Genomic DNA, 21,297 nt, shown 5'->3' with positions numbered 1-21,297 from the left:
GTGGGTCAGTACTGAGCCCAGTTCAAGATCTTGATCAGTGACTTGGAGAAAGGGCTAGAACATACCTGCAGCAAATACAATGACAGTAATAGCTGGGAAGAGTGGATGACATCAGAAAGCTGTGCTGCCACTCCACAAGACTTGGACAGACTGGAAGTTGGATGAAGAACCTGATGAGCTTCACCAATATTAAATTCCTGCACCTAGGGAGAACTAACTGCACAAATCAGTACAGGTTAGGGGCTGACCTGCCAAAGAAGAGCTCCGCAGTTAAGGAACTGGGTGTCCTGGTGGACAGCAGGTTGGCCATGAGGCAGCAGTATTCTCCAGGCTGAACAGGGCAGGCCACACAGCTCAGAAGACAAAGGGCATCTTGTAACTGTTTATGCAGTCCGAAGTCTGAAAGTCAAGTGGATGGGACCTGGCTCTTTTCAGTGATGCAAAGCAAGTGTAACGCAGGAAGTTCCATAGAAACATAAGGAAAGATTTACTCTGAGGGCAACAGAGCACTGGAACAAGCTGGCCATGGAGGTGGACTCCCCTTCTCTAAAGAAATTCAAGACCTACCCAGACAGCCTTACTCCACTGAGTAAGGCTGTCCTTACTGTAGAGAATCTACATTAGCTAGGTAACTAGGCTATGAAATAGAGCCTCTAGAGGTCCCTCCTTTCAACCCCTGTGATTCTGTGGACAGCTTGCAGCACCCAGAAGTCCCACCCCCTACCTAAGGGACTCCGTAATCAATCTCTCCATCAAACATGACGGATGATATTTTGGATCCCTATTAGGCATCCGCCTCATAACCCAAATTCTTATACTTCTACTGGCTATACGTTGCGCCACAGGTAGGTAGGTCCCTCACCTTCACCTCTGTAGCCCATGCTTGCCAAAACATACAGTGCATTTCACTAATTAAGAACTTACCTTCAAACCTTACCTCATTCTTCCTTACCTGCATTTGCCCATATGTCAGCTATGGCTTCTGTTATGGCTTCTACCCGTAGAGAAACTTGAAACACAGAAGTCATCTTTCAGCTCTTACAGCAACTGGCTTTGTGGGCTATGCTCTGCTCTCAGAATAAACAACTGAGGAACCACAATTAAGTGATTTTTTTTTCACCCTCTTATATAGGACAAGACTTGGTTGAATGGGCTTTAGGAGATCCTTAGCCCTACCCTTAACACCATTGCATCCTAGGTGTTAGCATCATCTACTTACCTTCCCTCACAAAGGACACTTGAACAAACCCCTGGAAATTTTATCCAATTGCAACAAAATCCCCTTCCACCCTCAATTCTCCTTAAGAGCAGTTCTAGGATTCAAGCTAGCCTTGTTTTGCACAACTTTCTAGGAAACCCAGGAAATTTCACCCCAGTAAATTCACAACTTAAACCCCTTCACATCAAGCTGGAATGATAATTGCTCTTACATTATCCTGTTCCCAAATCCCAACAAACATGGAAGAACTTTACCATTAGAAGTTCCTGTAGTAATCTTGTTCCTTACCCTCTCTGTTACAAATCCAAGCAACAGGCAAGAGTACTACACCTCCTTTCCCAACTTCTGTTCTGATCCCTAGTAGCTTGTTTCCCCATTCTAACTTGAGCGCACAGCCAGCTGGCCTCACACATTCTTTGTGATCTTGCAAGTTCTCTTCCCTGTAATTAGAACCAGAAAAGATAATTACTTATTAGAGTAGTCTAACAGTTTATTAACATTGGTCTTGTTAACTAAAGATTAAGGGTCACACTTTCTTTGAAAGCTTTCTAGGATGGAAACAACTTCACTGGTTTCTGAAAACAGCTCACTGTGGAAGACTGGTTTTTTTGAGAGCTACAGATGAGCCTCTGAAGTGTCCCTAGGAAGGCAAACCCTACACCAGCTCCAGTACAAGAAGTCCCCCATTAAGCCAATAGAAACAAGCCCATTCCTTAAGAGTAAAACATAACAATCCTCATGAGGTCTAGCCCATCAACAGCTACCTAGTTTTGTCCAGAAGTGGGAAAAAAAAAAAAACACCACATGAAAAACACTCTAAACCAAAGCTCTAGAACAGAGTATAACCCATACCTCATCACTTGCTAACTTCCCCAGCTAGGAATCCATGGGACCCGATGGGATTCATCCACAGGTGCTGAGGGAGCTGGCAGAGGTGACTGCTGAACCGCTTTTTGTCATCTTTGATAAGTCTTGGAGGACAGGGGAGGTGCCTGAAGACTGGAGGAGAGCCAACATCACCCCAGTCTTCAAAAAAGGCAAGAAGGAAGACCCAGGCAATTATAGGCCAGTCAGCCTCACCTCTGTCCCTGGAAAGGTGATGGAACAGCTTGTGCTGGATGTCATCTCCAGACAACTGGAAGAAGAGGAGGTTATCAGGAATAGTCAGCATGGGTTCACCAGGGGGAGGTCGTGCTTGACCAACCTGGTGGCCTTCTACAATGTTGTCACATGCTGGGTGGATGGGGGGAGAGCAGTGGATGTAGTCTACCTTGATTTCAGCAAGGCATTTGATACTGTCCCCCACGACATCCTTATAACAAAGCTGAGGAAGTGTGGGATAGATGAGTGGACAATGAGGTGGGTTGAGAACTGGCTGACTGGCAGAGCACAGAGGGTCATTGTTGGTGATGAGGAGTCCGGTTGGAGGCCTGTAACCAGCGGTGATCATCAGGGATCTGTGCTGGGTCCGGTCTTGTTCAACATCTTCATCAATGACCTTGATGAGGGGATAGTGGCCACCCTCAGCAAGTTTGCTGATGATACAAAGTCGGGAGGATTGGCTAACACACCTGAAGGCTGTGCTGCCATTCAGAAAGACCTGGACAGGCTGGAGAGCTGGACAAAAAAAAAAAAAAAAAAAAAAAAAAAAAAAAAAAAAAACAACAACCAGATGAGGTTTAACAAAAGCAAGTGTAGAGTCTTGCATCTGGGGAGAATAATTCCATGCACCGGTACAGGTTGGGGGATGACCTGCTGGAGGGGAGCTCTGCAGAGAGGGACCTGGGTGTCCCAGTGGACGACAGGTTGGCCATGAGCCAGCAGTGTGCCCTTGTGGCCAACAGGGCCAATGGCATCCTGGGGTGCATTAAAAAGAGCATGTCCAGCAGGTCGAGGGAGGTGATCCTCTCCCTCTACTCTGCCCTGGTAAGGCCTCATCTGGAGTACTGCATCCAGTTCTGGACTCCCCAGTACAAAAAGATAGGGATCTCTTGGAAAGAGTCCAGCAGAGGGCCACGAAGATGGTGAAGGGCCTGGAGCATCTCTCCTATGAAGAAAGGCTGAGTGAACTGGGTCTGTTCAGCCTTGAGAAAAGAAGACTGAGAGGGGACCTGATCCAGGTCTATAAATACCTACGGTGTGGGGGGCAGAATGGCGAGGCCGGACTCTTTTCAGTGGTGAGTGGAGACAGGACAAGGGGAAACGGCTGGAAATGGCAGCATAGGAAGTTCCACACAAATACGCGCAAGAACTTCTGTACAGTGAGGGTGACGGAGCACTGGAACAGGCTGCCCAGGGAGGTGGTGGAGTCTCCTTCTCTGGAGATGTTCAAGGCCTGCCTGGATGCCTACCTGTGCGACCTGCTGTAAGGAACCTGCTTTGGCAGGGAGGGTTGGACTCGATCTCTGGAGGTCCCTTCCAACCCCTACAATTCTGTGATTCTGTGAATGAAAAAAGTCACCAACATACATCCCCAGGTAGAAACGTAGGGGTTAAAAGGGACTTCTAGAGATTTAAGTCCAATTCACCTTCTAAAGCAGATTGCATGCAGCAGATCTCACAGGAAAAAAATCCAGGCTTCTTATGAAGATCTCTTGAAGAGAAAATTCCATGACTTCTTTGAGCAGCCTGCTCCAGTACTCAGTTGTTCTAGGAAAGACAGACCTTCAGAAGCTTATCTCCTTCTACTCATAGCTACTTACCCTGTCAACATACACCAATGAGAAAAGCTTGACCCATACAAAAAAAACCCATAAACAACATCAAAAGCACACAAAAAAAGCCCAGCTAGGTTTAATAGCCACCCACACCCCATTACATATCTCATGCTTATAAAAGGAGAGACAACAATAATACAAAAACCCCATTACCAGCAAGTTACCCACAAACCCAGGACTCCACACAACAGCTCCCAACCCTTGGTCTGCCTTTATATACTGCCTTCAGGCACAGCACTTCCAATGAGGCAATCAGCCACGTCCAATGAGAAATGGGAGAGCCTCTATCTATTGGCTGATGGTGATTGTGCTGCAGCTGTAGTTCTTCCCACAGCAAAGTGCTAACAGGTGAGCAGCGAGCAACAGCTGAGCAACAAATTGAACCTTCTGTTTGAGTACTGGCAAAACTCAGGCTGCTCAAGGTCATGTGAATGTTTGACATGCTGTATTGTCAAATCATAAAATCACACATAGTTTGGGGTGTTTTCATACTACAAGTATTACTAGCTTGATAAAAGCTCTAGAGGATAATCTAGCATACTGAATTTGATCTCAGATTTCTTGATTCCTTACTGCAGATACTAAAATGAATCTGCTTAATGCTGTGGAATTCTTATGTTGGTTTGCTTGGATCACAAGAAACTGGGAGATCAAAACATTGCTTTAATTATAATCTCTTTTTAATTCCTAGCATCTTAAAATGACAATGGTAGTACTGTTTTACTTAATGATATGAAGCATAATCTCTTTCAACAATAGCTATTGCTACATACCTTGGAATTTCCCTAAGTGACTCTCAGGTTATGTTCTGTCTCCCATGTCTATATACTCAAATTCTCAGTGGTTGTGTACTGTAAAGAGTTAATGACCCTTTTTTTTTTTTTTTTTTCCAGGAACACTAGAACTCAATTAAAGTAAAAAGAGTTTTTAATGAAATATAATTTGGTTTTACATCTCATCAGTAATATCTCTTTGCAACCTACTGAGGATTGCATCTCACCTATAGAAGGTTTATATTAAAAAAGTTAAAACAGCCTATAGCCTTAAGTCCTCTTGTCACTGAGTAAACAAAGCCCATCACATACCCCTCAGACCATAAATAGCACCAAGGATGCAGAGTTGGTGGCTGGCTGATAAACTTATCCAGGTAGGAAAGTTGGAAGAAATGAAAACCTTTTGCAAAGTCAAGCTCTAGTGGTTGGTTTTAATAAAACATAATAATAATAATTAAAAAAAAAAAAAAAGCCAGAATTTATTAAATAAAATGGCATTCAATTCATGCTTTTTAATGTAATTTTCAGGAATGTTCATGTTACTGGGCATCTTGTTGCTGACTTCTTTGGTCTAAGAAGAAGTCACACGACATGCAAAAGTCATAATTCAATGTTAATAAGCTTTGTGGTTTTACTTATCTTCTCCTTTTTTCCTTTTAAGCAGTACAAGCCAATTGTATCCAAATTCAGCGTGGTGTTAATTACAGTTTCTCTCTCATCATTCAAAACCTTTGTGAAATATGGGCCTACACTCTCAACTGAAATCATGGCAGGATAATTTAAGAACGCTCACAAGGAGAGATGGGGCTGAGTGTTGAGCAGGACTGCTAAAAAGATAGCAGGAAGGAAACATAATAAGCAAAATGAGTTGGTGTTATTTCTGAGCTGCAATCTGGTTGCTCTGTTTTGCTTTGCCTTTTTCTCTAGTTGTTTGTTTGAGAGAGAGATTGGCAAAGGCTGTTTGAAGAGGAGAATTTCTTGTTAGAGAACGCAAAGCAATCTAAAAACGTAATCTGAGGTGTAATCATCTTCCCACTCTGTTGGAATAGCTGTTTTGTAGTGGGTTTCCTCAAGGAGGTGTGTGTTTAATACTATTTTCTCATTGCTGTCATTCAGATGTAGGACAAACGAACATTAATAACTTACGTAATCTAACTTAAATTTGGGGTTTGAGCCAGAGAATTTCAATCAGCATATAACACCTTCAGGAAAACCCGTGACCTTATTTCAACTCAATGTCTACAGAGAAACACCCTAAAATTACCAACAAAATCTATCACATTGTGGTCCCTGACCCAGCGTTCTGAAAAAGGCTCTTCCATGCTTCTGTCTGAGACCTGCCTCTGGGCATTGTTAAGAAATGTTCACTTTGCTAAACTTGTTTAATTTAACACTTGGCCTTCCTGTCCTATAGAGGCCTAGGGTGGCAAATGAAAAGCCCTCAAAGGAGGCGGGGTGTTTAGTGCTGGAGTATGCAGCGTCGGGACAAGATGGAGCCTCTGTAAAAAATAAGTTTATGTTTTTAATGAAGGGTGAGGGCCTCTCAGAGGTGTATGATTGAATATCTAATGTTTTCCTGTTGCATAAGAAAGAAATCAAGTTCAACTTATAAGGAAGTGCATGTGATGGTTTACTTTAAAAAAGACAAAAAAAACTCAAACACACACACACACGCACACAAAAAGTAACAAGAAAACCTTCTCAGGACTTTCCTCTTTCACTGCTTCTATTTGTTTTTCCACAACTGACAGATTTTATGGCAGTTTTTCAATGCAAACACATCACTCAGGTACAGAAGAGGAGTAGAAATATGGCATGAGTGGAGAATGACTCCTAAGCCAGATGGTAGGAAACATAAAGTTCCTCTATATAAGCGAAGGGTTTGTGTTGTAAATACATAACAAATCAGCAAAGGAAACAGTAAGGCCTTTAAAAATAGGCAGTGACATTTCTTAGAGAAAGCAGACGTGGCTTGAAAAAAAAAAAAACAAAACCATTTTGTCTGCCTTTAGAAAGGCAAGCATTAAAAAGTGTAACAGAATCTGGATTTCCAAAGATAAACAATAGTATTTGAAACAGAAGTGAGATCAGGTTAGGAAAGAGAATCTAAAAAAGAAAAGACCCCAAAATATTAAAATCGTAGAATCACAAAAACATCAAGGTTAGAAAAAAACCTTCAAGATCATCCATTCCAATTGTTCACCTATCACCAATATTTCCCTCTAAAACATGCCCTTCAGTACATCTAAACATTTCAATGCCTGCATTTGCCTAAATGTTGTAGTATTTTGAAGTCCAAAGAGAGATGGGGGCTCTATATTCAGAAATGTGAGAGAAGCCCAGTAGGAACATTCCAAGGAATATTCTTGTTCCTGACTTTTATCATATGTTCCATGGAAGACAGCAAATGGAGGAGGGTGTAGAAAGAATTTGTTGTGGTAGTACAAATTTTGAAGGTAGAGCACAAAATATCCACTCGTAGAATCATATCATAGAATCATAGGCTTGGGTTGGAAAGGATCAAAATGATCATTTAGTTTCAACACCCCTGATCTCAAATTAACATAGAGTGATAACAGAATTTTTCTTTCAAAGGCAACATCTCTATTTCCAGTACAAAGCTTGAAATTAACTTTTGTCAAATGCAATTCCTGCTAAAAAATATGACAGTCTGTAACAGGGCAGAAAGAGGTTGCATGATTTAGTGTTGTGAGAGGCTGGGATTTCAGCAGGAGTTAAAAAACAATAGAAGATTAAGTAATCTGGAAATATCAGACTGAAACTTCTTTGGGAGTTGTGGGATATCATGGGACTTAAGAAGTGACAGTGAAAGAATCACACCTAAGTGTTTTTGCTGTAAGGAAAGAGTAGCACCTGTTTCAAAGTTTAATGTTTGGAAACCCTAACGTGTCAAAGTACTTAGTTCAAGCTTTAGTGTGTTAGTGAAAGGAGGAAAGTTGCATGTGTGCATGACTTGGCTTGTTGAAGTCCTGCAAATTATATTTGGTGGGATGCAGTAGACTGTAAAATTGGAAAATGGATATTGTAACTTCATTCAAAGAATGCAAACTTGTATGAGGAAATTCAATGTTTCTGTGGGGTTTGTTTTGAAAAGATAATTAATGGCCTGTACTTATTTTATTGGAAGAGGAAGAACTTCTGCAAAGCATCTTAGAGCAAATCAATGAGAGAGGCTGCAGTTGTCACGCAGTGTTCACGCTGTCAGATGAATAACCAGTTTTAGCTTCTCAGTAAATCAGCAGAAAGTTAACTCCTTAATAGTGTGAATAACAGGCAGATGTGTATACATTTTATATTTAAAAAAAAGAAAATGAGAATGAAATAACTACAATTCAGGCATCCAGGCAGAATAGATAATTATGCACGGTATCTTAATGAGAGAATGACCTGAAACAAAGGCTGGAGTGGTGTGGCCAGCTGCAAGCTCTTATACGGTTAGGTAGATCCTCTTAATAGCTCTTAATAGCCTCGTCCTGAAGACTAAGTCTGGGATATAATGACTCCTAATTTAAGCATTACCATTGAAGAGGTCGATGATATCTGTCCTCTGAGGCTTCTTTCCTGAAATTCACTGTATTTGAACTCCTCTCTGACTTGCGTTGGTTTCAGAAAGAGAGGGTGGGGGCTGTGCATCCTTATGCTGGAAGACCAGAGCAATTCCTGCACCATTACTGGAGTGCACAGAAACCTTTGCTAGTCTTCTGTCCGTGGACATGGGTCAGCCCAGCAAAGCTGTAAAAATATCAGTGATATATCTTTGAGTTGAAATGGATGTGATAGAATTACAGGACGTGCTGTTCAATAACGAATAAAAGAAAAATAAAAGGAGAAAAAACTCCAGGTTGGGTCCTGTCTTGTTATACTAATGCTGCATTGTGGCACATGATAAGAATTTCATTTATTTAAGATACAGCTGTTGAGTTTGACTGTATTCCATAGAAAAATAGATTAATAGCTCTGGTTTAAAGGAGCTGAAAAAAAATGTTAGTCTTGTATACTCCTCATCTCTCTTTCCTGCAGTGTTTACTCTTGACAGCTTTGAATATTTTTTTTGTAATATTCATTTAAAATAATTAGGCACGATATGGCAGTCAGCTGTCACAGCACTGTCAGCACAATTTCTGTGTTTTCAAACTTTCTGATGATTCCTGAGCTATGTTCCTAGTTTTTCTCAGCCTCGACCGCAGTGGTTTCATGGTCGTTATAAAATGGCTGTGCTTCCAAATGGCTTTGTTTGGTGGAACCTGGTGTGTTCAGTGCAGTTGTGGATGCTTACAGAAGAATGACCCAATAAAGGAAAATAACCCATTGAAGCAGGCAGGGGATGTAGGGTTTACTTCTACAAGTGTTTCTCATTGAATAACAGTATATTTTGAGCGACAGGTGGGTGGAAAATCTAAGTAAATCATGCAGAGCTGTACAATGTGTGATGCTCCACTTTGTAGCTGTACATTTCCAGCAGCATTTTCTTCATCTAACTGTTATGATGTACCCAATAGGAATCTATTTGATAATTAGAGGTTGGTGGTCGTGAGCAATTAACTGGAATATTTATCAGTTCAGTCTCTCTATGTGAATTCCTATTATAAATATTGTTTTTGCTTATCTGGCACCAACAATAATAGCTGTGTTTTGACAACTGCATCCATAACATATAATTTACATAACACATACAGATAGCATCAAAAATGTTTGAGGATTGCTCTTTGTCAAAGGTTCCCTATTCACTGAAACACATTCTTTTAAACTTGCAGGAAAAATAGATTGTTTCAGGAACATCAAAGCTGTTGTAATCTCTCTGTATGGGGATTCAGTCCCCTTTGAAGTTCCTACAGCGGAACTCCTCGGCTTCGTTAGGGTGCCTTACTACTTGCATGTTTATAGAAAATAATAATACAACTGCCAGTCCTTCTCCTTCACCTCTCTGTTTTTTTCTTCTTTTTTTTTCCCTCAAATTTCATCTTTGAGACAGCAAATTAATTGGAGGCACCAAGTGATTTAAAAGTCAGCGTCACGGTAACAACTTGCAATGAGTAAAACTTCCCCAAGCGCCCTATTGCTGAAAAGTTGTGAGGCTTTCCCTCTGCGAGCACCACAAGGAAATGCACGAGAAAAGCAGATGAGGGCATCGGCCTTTAAGGAGCACCTCCTTTGCATTCAGTTTTCTGGTCCAGCAAACAAACAGAACCATGCCTGAGCATTCATAATTTTACCCATGTAGGCTCTGGGAGGCTGTGCGCTCCCAAGATGTCACAGACCCCTCTGTAGTGTACTCCAGTGTTCCTTCTTTTCATGAACAAGCCTCTGGAAAGGAATCTGGGATGCAGTTCTGTGGGAGACATTGCAGCTGACCTGGCCTCCTCACATTTGGTAGCTGCTAAAACGTAGATGTGTGAACAGCAGCTGTGTGGCTAATGGAAAACCAAGATTTCACAATGTTTACTGAAGCACTGAATTAAAGAAATCTGAATAAATGGCTTATGACAGGGTGGGAGGGACTCTGAAGCCTGGGGAAAATGCTTCAGGTGGGTGTCACTGCTCTTACTTCATTATTGATCAAGTGATGCATGAATGTCTTTCTATTTTTACTGTAAATATAGCATTAGTTATGTTAAGGAAAGAAAATACCTACTTTTCTGGATTAATTTTAAGGAAGGTGTACTGAACAAGAAGTCAGCGTATCTTCATGTTTAAATCAGATCTTTGGGACTTGGCAATGTTTTTAAATGGCAGTAGATTTCAGCAATCACTTTGTTCCAAGTGGATGCTCAGAGCAGTGCTGGGTCACCTTTCAGGACTTTTCCCTTGACTTTTGAGCAAGTATGATTATGTGTGATGAATTTCAAATATCTATTATTTCTTCAGTTTCTAAATGTGTATGGTTTCTTTCATTTCCATGCTTTTCCATACCTAGAGCAATTCAGTAATAATCTGCGGGTTGAAGTAATTTGGTCCTGTTCTTTGGCTCTGTCCTGATTCATAAAGGTGACTGTTGCTTTTAATTACTATATGCATATTCAATAGCTGAGTGCGCATTCTTTTTGCTAACAAATCATTTGCAGCAGTATCATATTGTACAGGTAGAGCATAAGGGACTTGGGCTTGAGGGTACTGAGGTATGATTATGACAGTACAAATAGAAAATCATGACTTATAGGAAGGAAACAATATTTTCCAGAGCTCAAAGCCCATCAGTGACTCCTGCTGTCTCCATCTATGTCATACTGGAGTCAAAAGCAAGGAAAACCTCTGAATTTCTTGATTTGCAACATGCTTTCATTTCTCTTCAAGGGAGAGAATCTGGTTGCAATGGCAAAAACATGTATCTTTAAAGCTATCACTTATTCAGGATCTTTTGTTCCACGTATGCATGTTTTTCCCTTACTACTTGCTGATCTGCTTCGCAATACCACATGGTACATGCTTCTCTTGCTGTACATGAATATGTATTCAACATCAGCTGATGTTTTGCCCTTCAATTCTACTGTGCAGATTAGTAAGAAGGTACGGAGCAGATTGGATTGCTAAATTACTGAAGTAGAAATACAATCCAAATTCTCCTTCATTTGCTTCCTCTTGCAGACAAAACCACAGGATGATACATTTTGAGCACGTATCAGAAATAGTCCAGATGAGTACCAGAGAGAAGATGTATTAAACTATATTTCTTTTTGTGTGTGTTGCTTGGTGTATAATGTGCCTCATCAATATCAAATGTTGTTTTAAATATCATCCAGAATGTGTATTGGTTTTTGACCTCGACTCATATTTCCAACACTGATGTCATGTGCACGAAATAAATTGTGCAGCGGTCTGGCATTAACAACCTCATCTTGTGAGTTAAATAAACCAAGAACATTTTATTTGTTATTCAGTTTAGATTTTCTCGTTCTGAGTTCCAATAAGCTACAGATATGTGCTCTTGCCTGCTCGACTGGATATTGTTTTATGATGTCTCTGGTTTATATAAGCCTTTGATCTGTATTTTTCTTTAGCATAATTGGATCAAGCTCAGGCAAATTTGAAAAGTAAGAACAATAATTTTGTTTCAGTGCATTTTAGGTAGGTTGCCCTCTCATCCAGATTGTCTATTGACTTTAAAGATTTTGTACGTAGAACTTTTGCCTGTTTTCAGTTTGACCTTACTATTTCAAACTCTCACCTAAATGAAATTACTATCCAAAGGAGGCTGACGTCTCACTTCAGTTATTATGTTTTTCACTTGTTTTAGCCAAATGAACTCAATGGCTTCTGCTAAGTTTGTAAAGGTGGAAAAGCTAGTTTTCCTACTAATAAGTAAATTGCATTTACTCAGCCGTCCACACATAACTTTCTCATTTGTTACTTCAGAAGCACTTTGAATTATTCAATTAGGATGAAGAGGTTGTACCTTAAGCCCAGAAACCATGGCAGAATTCTCTAGTTTCCCAGAAAGGACTGGAAGTTTTGCAGCATTGAGGTCAATGCCAGCACCCCTGCTGAAGATCAGTGCATTCACCTATGCCTGTAGCAGTTACTTCAGACCAGAGGTATAGTCATACAGTTGCATGTGATGAAGAAGCAGTGTCAACAGGGATGCATTTGGAGACACACAGGTCAGCAGACACACGGACAGCGTGCTTAGCTTTGTGATGCTGTAAACTTCAGGGTAGGGTTTTCGTTTTCTCTCTCTCTCTCTTTTTTTTTTTTTTTTTTTTTTTAAGAGCAAATAATAAAACAAAAAATTATCTTGATTTTCTTTTCTTAGCCTGATCTCTTGTTGAATCCTACTGAATGAAATTTGAACTCAGTGCAAGATTTCAATGCTTATTTTAAATACAATTGATCTTGCTTGTATTCACTGTCATTCACTCACAAGCTTGCACCAGCATGCTCACAGCCTCCAGTGTTGGTAAATAGGATCACCTGTGTGAACCCTGTAGCATGACAGATGTCTTTAGGTTTCTTTATGATAAGGGAATATTAATGATTTTTAAGTGGGCCTGTCATACCATGTAGGAAAAGGTTCTGTTTGTATTCATCTAACTGTATTTCTTGCCATTCATAAATCTAAAACAAAACTTTGGAACTCGTTTTCCTCATTGGATGTATTCAGTGGTTTTAGTGCTTTTCTTACCTGAGGAAGCTCTTCCCCTTCTTGCTGTAATGCCCAAATGATGCTATGTCTTAAAACTCATTCTGCCGCTCCTTTGGAACCTTCAAATACCATTTTCTATTCCCACTGATCTCTGTGCTTATTAAAAGTTCTGCACTACCCTTATCTTTCCTACCTGATATGGTTAAACTGGGCTTCTTGTTTCAAAGGTGGGTCTTCCAGCATCTTTCAGAGCCTTCTAGAGCATCTCACGGTGTGGTATCATAACGCTGGCTTAAAGCTACCTAAAGTTAAAAAGAAATGCAAAATCAGTGCTAAATATCTCCAATCCATAGAGAAAACCAAATCAAATGTCTTCTGTTTGGGTAAACGCTTCATCACAGCAGTCACTACATTTATCCAGGGAACTACTCAGTAGCCATAAGAAATGAATTCTACCAAACCCCTTAAAGCACTTTGGTGGCTTAGTCACAATAACGGTTCAGGCAGTACTAAGAAGTCCTCAGGCAATCTTTATAGTGGGTTTCTAAAGAGAGAAAAAATGAATGCTTATCATACCTAAAATATAATGAGGCTCCAGTTCAAAGGAACAATGAGGCTCATCCCTAAACTTAAAAACAGGAGTGCTCCAACTGAAGCTGGCAAATCCACACAGGCTTAGCAGTTCTGCAGCTTACAGGAAAGGTGTGAAACAGAACAAACCCAGAGCTCCAAAAAAGCAACTCAAGAATACTGAACTGAGGAGAACAAAATGATACCTTACCAGCAGCAAAACTGTTCCTTCTCTCTGCAGTACACATTGAGTTACTAAAGGAAAGAGAGAAGAATGCATTAAATTAAGTTCTCTTAATATGCTACTCGTTACTAATTTAGCACTGCAGCTATTTTTGACTAAAAACAAACAAACAAACAAAAAAAAAAAAAAAAAAAAACAACCAGTGAAATGCATTTCATTCTCCAAAAAGTAAGCAAACTTCTTCTCAAGCTCCGTGTCCCAAGTAGTATCCAGGGAAGCTGCAGGGATGGCAATATTTTGCCATTAGAAATGGCTGTTATGGTGCACTGACATCAAGAAAACTTACCTGGCAAATGAAAACAAGCATTTACTTAAGCACACACACAAACTCAGCTGTTCTTATTCTGGTTGCTAAAATGTTATGTCAGTAATTTCTTTCATAATTTTTTAGTTTTGTATGGCTGCTGCCATGCTGCCATTAAATATCCATGGAATAAGTCATTAGGGTTCGCAATGAAAGAAGTTGCCCAAGAAGGTTGTGGTTGCCCCATCCCTGGAGGCATTCAAGGCCAGGCCGGATGTGGCTCTGGGCAGCCTGGTTTGGTAGTTGCCAACCCTGCACAGGTTGGAACTAGATGATCACTGTGGTCCTTTTCAACCCAGGCTATTCTATGATTGTATGATATAGGAGTTGTTAGTGACTTCAGGAAGAGTAAAAAAGACAAAAGCAGACACTGAGCATGCTGTTTTGGTGCACAACTTTGTAAAGAAATGCAAAGAATGTTTGAGGCTTCACAGTTGTGGGAGCAAATAGGTATTGGAGAAGTATTTTCCTTTAGAGGTGGCAAAACAGAGTAATTGATTATAAGAATACATTTTTTTTTAGGTATCTGGAGACAAATGTGGACTTTAAAAAGAAGATGTATTTGTTTTAAAAACATTTTTGACTGAATAATGAGTTTGCTAGGGAGCATGCCCTGCAGATTGCTCTCTGTAATGGGCAATGGGAGTAATGGGCAAAGGGGTGGTGGGAGAATATCCTTATTTCATTGCACAGCCTGCTGAAGTTTCACCTGAGACACAGAGATGATCGCTGCTTCCTAAGGCTTATGGCAGCCAAGTGCCTTGCAATGGCTCTTGCTCTTTTCAGAGGGCCCACATGCAGCCCCAGCAGCCTGCCGTGCAGCAAAGCTCCCACTGCTTTAGCAGAGCTGCATCCTCGTTTGTTCCCCTGTTCAGAGAAACCCTCAAACAGATGGGAAAGATGAATAGGATGAGTCACTTTAAACAAAAAGCACTAATGAGAGAAGTGTTGATTCACAGGCATGAATGTAACCCCACCAGTTGTGGATTCAGTGTTGTCAGCTCAGGAAGAACAAACCAATGCTGTAATTTTGCTTGAGAGACTGCTGAAAAGAAATACTGATTGCAGCACTGCTGAGGGGATCCTGGTGTTCTCGCAGTAGGTCAGAGACAGACAGATCTTCTGCATTGATGTGGTTTTTTTCCCTCTAGTTGCTCACTCCTAAGACAGACTGGTTTTGTAACAGATTGTTTTCTACTTGTTCTGGAGGCTGAGAGCTCAGCATAACTTACATCGTCCAAAATGATTCCTTTCCTATGAACGAGATCTTTTCCTGGAGACTTTTCTATTCCACCTAGCTATCCCTCATCAATTTGAGTGGCATAATATTGTTCATAATTATTCCCTTTCTAAATGACAGGACAGCCCCATTCCTTGAAACCTGGGCATCCAGCAGCAAGCCTTGCCTGCCCTCCACCGCCTTCATTTTGCAGAATAGGATCACATTGAGTTTAATGACATCTCTGTGCCGTTTCAGGAGTGTTGCAGAGCTGTTTTACTGAGAGGGTTTGGTTGAGTGGTATTGATTTTTATTGCTGCTTTTAAGATTTGGGAGCTGGTTTGATACTGATTTTTTTGCAGAATGCTTGGGAATATGGCAAGAGTTTCCCAGGCCTAGTCAAGTCTGTTTCAAAATAACAAAACAAATATTCCTAGAATAGGACTCACACCTCTGGTTTTTATATCCCAGAATTGTAAGAATTGGTGTCTTTTTTGATTTTACTGTAATATAATAGTGAGGAAAAAGTTACTCCTATTGCCTTACAAGAAGGTGTGATGTTTGAGTATAAATACCAAGAAATTTAGGTGAGGTTACTTGTGGTTATAACTTTATTTCTACATTCTGTAGGGTTAGAGACAAACAAAGTGTTTGGCAATATTCTGTGCTAGTTTAAACAAGATACTCCCCAAATCAAACCTGAAATGCATTCAGATGTCTTTATTTTGCTTCATGAACCTATAGAGCTTCATGATTACAAAGTCTTGTGCTGAAAAGGAATCACAGGGGATTCTCTCTAGTTTCCTTTGGAATGCTGCGTTTTTTCTTTGAGATGGTTTCTTAGCAAAAAGATGACAGCCACTTGCTTAAAATACATGCTTATTGTAAAAATATTACTGTGATTTATCTGCACAGAATGTAGCATGTCAACAGATGCTGCTTAGCTTTTAATAAATAATAACAAAGACTGGCCTGGGTCAGCAATGAGTAACACTTGGAAAAACATTGGTATCCAGAAATAAAACTATAGGACTTTGCTAAGATTTAGCTTCCAAAACATTGTATTCACACTTGGATCTCAGCCTTCCAAACAAAATCTTGCTTTAAGGATTTCATTTGAATGTCCTCTTGCTTTTCTGGCTCTACCTTCTTCTGTTTGTAAGACTTTCCCTTTGCATGAGCATGTGTTTGCTTCAGGTTTGTTCTTGGTTGTATATTCAGCTGGGAAATGCAAGCTCTGATAGAAAGCAATCCCACTGGCCACAAACACACAAAGCTTACATGCTCTAAAGGCACCCGGGCTTCTTTCCTCATCTGCCCAGCACAGAGCTAGAATGGCCATGGAGCTAATTATGTTCTTGCAGTCTCTACATCTTGTAGAAAGTAGAAAAGACCAAAGCTGAGCAACTTGGCCCTCAGCTATCGCTGAAGTTGTCATGGGACTCAGTGATGAAAGTGATTCTTAGGGAGTTACACAGATCTTTGGGATGAACCTGTATTTCCTAAAGCTGTGTGCCAGTACTTCCTGTAATGTGCAGCAACCAGCAAACATTGCATGCAATGACTGCAAGGAAGAATACTCCAGTAATCCCCCTCCCCCTTTTTTTTAAATATATCTTTGAAGGTACCTCTTTAGTCCTAATCCCTTCTATAGACTTACATAGAATCAGCAGCATTGCAGTGATCCAAGCTGGATGCGCAGCTGTTGTGGCAGTTAGCAGTAGGTTCTCACTACCATCCAGAGGCATAGGATCCCTTGCTGTATCCACCCAGTGGGTCCTATCTCATCCATCACTCATGGACTGCTCAGTGGCACAGGAAATTCCACTTGGAGCAATTAATGCCATGCTTTCTGTAGCAGATCCTAGTTGGTGAGGAGAATTCACAAACACTTAAATTCAGGTTCACAAGTACATAATTTTTTCTGAATAAAATCTGAGATGCATAGACTCAGCCAACAAGCATACACTTCTGGTAAGAAGCATCAGCACACCTCCCAGGTTACTGAGTACACATCTCAAACAGCACTATTAGATTTTAATACACCTGTTGCTTTCAGAGCCCACACCTATAGCCTTCACATTAAAAGGCTTCTGGTAATTTCTTATGGATGAATCATTATTCACATGATTTCACACTTCTCATGTGAAAGCATTGCACTTGAATAGTAAAGCATGGATCCACTGCACCACTTACGCTTTGGTAAAATGCTGTATTTATGCTTCACAAAGCACAGAACAATTAATGGCACAGAGGAAACAGGCTTTTGTGTCACATTACATCTCTGATCAGATCTCATGAATTACATCAAACAAGCATAGATTGCTGACATGCTTAGAAAACAGAAAATCTTTGTCAAGGAAATGAGCACAAGAGTTGGAAGATTACTTTTTGTTTTCTTCAGCACACCAGAAATCATTTAAAATCTTTAACTATAGACCTTAGAGCTGTGGTAGTGGAAGTATGATGGCTGAAAGCAGCCAAATCCTCAGGGAAAGGTGTGGGGAAGGAAGGGTCGTGGCACTGCTTGTTCTCAATCAAGGCTGTGCACAGCCTTTGCGTGGCACTGAGTATAAATCTGATCACGCTTTAGAAACAAAGGGATTATTACACCAGCTGAAAGAATTGGAGCTGGAGGCTCTCTCCTGGCCCTAAATTAAGCAGAAACAAAACAAAAAACAACCAAGATATATTAAGTACTATTACTAACTATAATGCAGTAGAAAGTGCAACAGTAACAGCAGATCAGCAAGATCCCAAACTACACCAAGTGAAAATTCACTGAAATAAAACAGCAGTGGGAACAGAAATAACAAATAAGCAATGCTTACCTTCAGAAGACCTCAGATATCCAGAGATCTCCAAAGAAATGCCCTCCACTGTCAACCCTTAAATGAAGTCTGGGAAGGGGTGGAGCCAGGATCCACCCCTTCCAGTCACTCAAGTACATTGCATGCACCTGAGCTCTCCTGGGTTGGCCCTGCCCTTCCACCAGATGCTCAATCACTGGTTCAGGCTGTGACTTAGCATTTCCACTGCACTAGCATTCTATTTAATTTTATTATAAAAAAAAAGAAAAAAAAAAAAAAAAAAAAAGCAGAAATGTTGTCATTTAGGGTCTCATTCAGAATATTTTTACAAAATAGGAACAGTTATAAAGTACAGGGACCATATACAATCCATTAGCATTGTATGTAAATTTACCACCTTAATCTGCACGTTTACTTAGAAAAGTGCACGTGGTCTCTAAATGTGATTTAGAACACTGATGCCAAAAGCGTTTCTTATGGGAAAGTTTTGTTTTCCTTTTTGTTAGGGGGCTTAATTAGCAATATGTCTAAGATACAAATTTCTGGTAACAAAACTATAAAAAAGGTTTCTTATTAAAACAAGATTTTAAAAGCCAAAAAGGGATTTAAAAATTTTGGTTTTCTCCAGATTGATGGTAGCCCATTGTCTGATAATTTCCCAGAAGCACACTTGCAAAGAAACATAAACTTGATCTGTATTACCAGGAAATGATAAATGCATAATCCTTTTTGACATTTACATGGAATGCCACAACAATCAAACTCTAATTTGTGGTAGATAAGAGACCTAACACTATGTGCTATCTTTTTTGGGGGAAAAACAAACAAACAAAAAAAAAAAAACTGTGTGTGTGTAGATTTCCATGTGTCCTTTATCCTCCATGTGCAATCTGGCCATTTCTAAAAGGCTCTCAGCTGAGGTAAATGGATGCTGGACTATGTGCTTCTAAAAGTCATGGAGACATTTTCCTTCGAGCCATAAATCAGAAGCCAGCAATGAGTCAGAGTTGACAGGTGAGAAAAGATAATTTTAAATTCCCCACAAATATAAAAATGCTCTGTAGAAGATAATTTACTAAACTTCATCAGTAAGAATTTTTCTTCTAAAGGCTTGCTAAAAGCATAAATGTTAATAATATTGTTCACTCTTCTTCCCTCTTGCCCATCAGCTATGTTAATTTATTATTATTTACCGAAGCGTAATTCTTACTCCAATTAACTTATAATTAATAAGCACTTGACATTTTCGGAGTACTTCAGAATTAATCCTCTCAGTGCGCCTCTAAGTAGTTTGTTGTTGTTGAAGATGAGAGAACTAATTTCAGATTATTCATATTTATTGAAATGGAATACATCACAAAAGGAAGAAAAAAGAAAATGCAGCAAGATCCCAGTTGTAAAGAGCTCAAAGCTACGCAGAAGTTGAGCATGAATTAATGTGGTTTCAAAAGGTTTAGCAACCAGGAGCGAGTGATGCCAGCCCTTTGCTGGTGGCATTTTGGAAGTGGGCTCGTGTGTGCAGCAGGGCAAGATGCTGGATACTGTGGTAGTGTTTCCACTGGGGGTTTCCACTGTGCAGCCAGGATGCGGGTTGGCTGTGGGTCTTCTTGGTTTGGTGTCTCCAAACCCTCACTTAACATTTTCTGTCTGGGAGGGTCAGACATTAACACACCTACATGGCCGTGCACAAGAACAGCCTGTCAGACTCGATCCCAGCAACCTACTTGAGTGTGGTCCTTTTCCTGTTTTGACAGAGCAGAGGGGCTGAAAACCAGTGTCAGGTGGGCCCAGGCTCCCCTGGAATTAGCAGCAGTGTAAACACGAGGCTGAACTGAAGAGCGAGCCCTGCAGCGAGAGCAGGCTCTAGGTGCATCCTTCGACCCATTTTCCCTGCTGTCAGCACTTGGGCTTTGCAAACCCTGGTCTGTACTGGTTTTGAGCGTTAGCATCCCATCTGTGTCATACTGTAAGCTACAAACACTGATCTGAGATACTCCAAGAGTTTTTGGGTATGGAAAAGAATTTATCACACTGTCTCTTTTTTGCCCTTGCATTTGTTACTTATTATTTAGAATATGCGAGAACACTGTCTTGTTGCAAGGGTATTTGCTAGCACACCTGAGGGTGGATGCTGTGACTTAGGTGTTTGCAGGCATGTCTCATTGGTGACAGCTTGACATGGGTTAGAAAGGGTCAAGTGGGTCAGGTGGTAATACTGCAAGTCACTTCCTATTTGCGTACTGCATAGACACAAATCTCAGAGCATGGCACTGTTAGCTGAAGTAAAGGGACGCTCTGAGCTGTTCAGCTGTTAAAAACATTGTACAGTTCTTTAAAGCAGGCCATTTGATCTGCTAGAATCTTTGAACTGCACTCAGCTGTAATAAAAGTGAATGCCCAGCAAATTCGGCGTTGGCACAGTACCTTTTAGTGAGAATTTCAGTAGGAGATGGAAAGCAGGAGTCTTACACCATATTGATTCCATTGGTGCCGTGAGGCTGAAGGTGTCATCCAGGTCCTTCTGATTCAGCAAGTGAGATTTGCCTGTCTCTCCTTTCTGGGTGTGTGTTTGCCCAAGGAGCTCTGTTGCCCTATCCCTTTGGAAATGGGACCTCCATCAGTTTTCCCATCTGGAGCATTTCCATCAGTGAACACTCCAGAAAAACGTGGTTTTTTTTTTTTTTTTTTTTTTTCATGCTGGTAAAGAAAGAGCAAGCCACAGAAATCACGGCATATTTTAAAAGAAGTGGGTAGTTTTCCAATTTTTTTGGTCAGACTGCAATCGACAAATTGGTTTTTCACACAGCCTTAACTGAAAGAGCAATTCATCACTTGGACATAACAGGAGAAAAAAAAATCTCTCTTATAGATCAATTTTAAGAGGTCAAAATTGTAATCCTTTCACTTTTTCATTCCCTGTAGATACCCAATGCAGCTGCTATTTAAAAAACAAACAAGGTACCTACTATTGACTTCAGTAAGGACTAGATAAGACCCTATCTGTGCATGAGCAGCAAGAAAATTATTGCAGGAGATGTAGAATATAAGGCAAGTAGATTATCTTCCATGCAAGGTTATTTCTCCTTTTAAATAATAAGAGATTACTATGCCAGTTTCTGCATCAGTAAGTAAAGTTGAACTTTCTCTCAAAGTTCACTTTCCAAGCCTTTCCGTTCAGTTTTTCTGCCATGATGAAATGTTCAAGTACCTGCATTTAGTTTATTTTGAAATAGTGCTTTTCTATGTGTTTTGTAGGATCTGCTTAAATTAGTTGTCTCCCTTCAAAGTAACATACAGTCACAGAATCATAGAATGGCCTGGGTTGAAATGGACCGTGATGCTC

This window comes from Tetrao urogallus (assembly GCF_951394365.1).
Source record: "Tetrao urogallus genome assembly, chromosome: 9".
NCBI lineage: Eukaryota > Metazoa > Chordata > Aves > Galliformes > Phasianidae > Tetrao > Tetrao urogallus.
Note: the sequence above shows the minus strand (reverse complement) of the source record.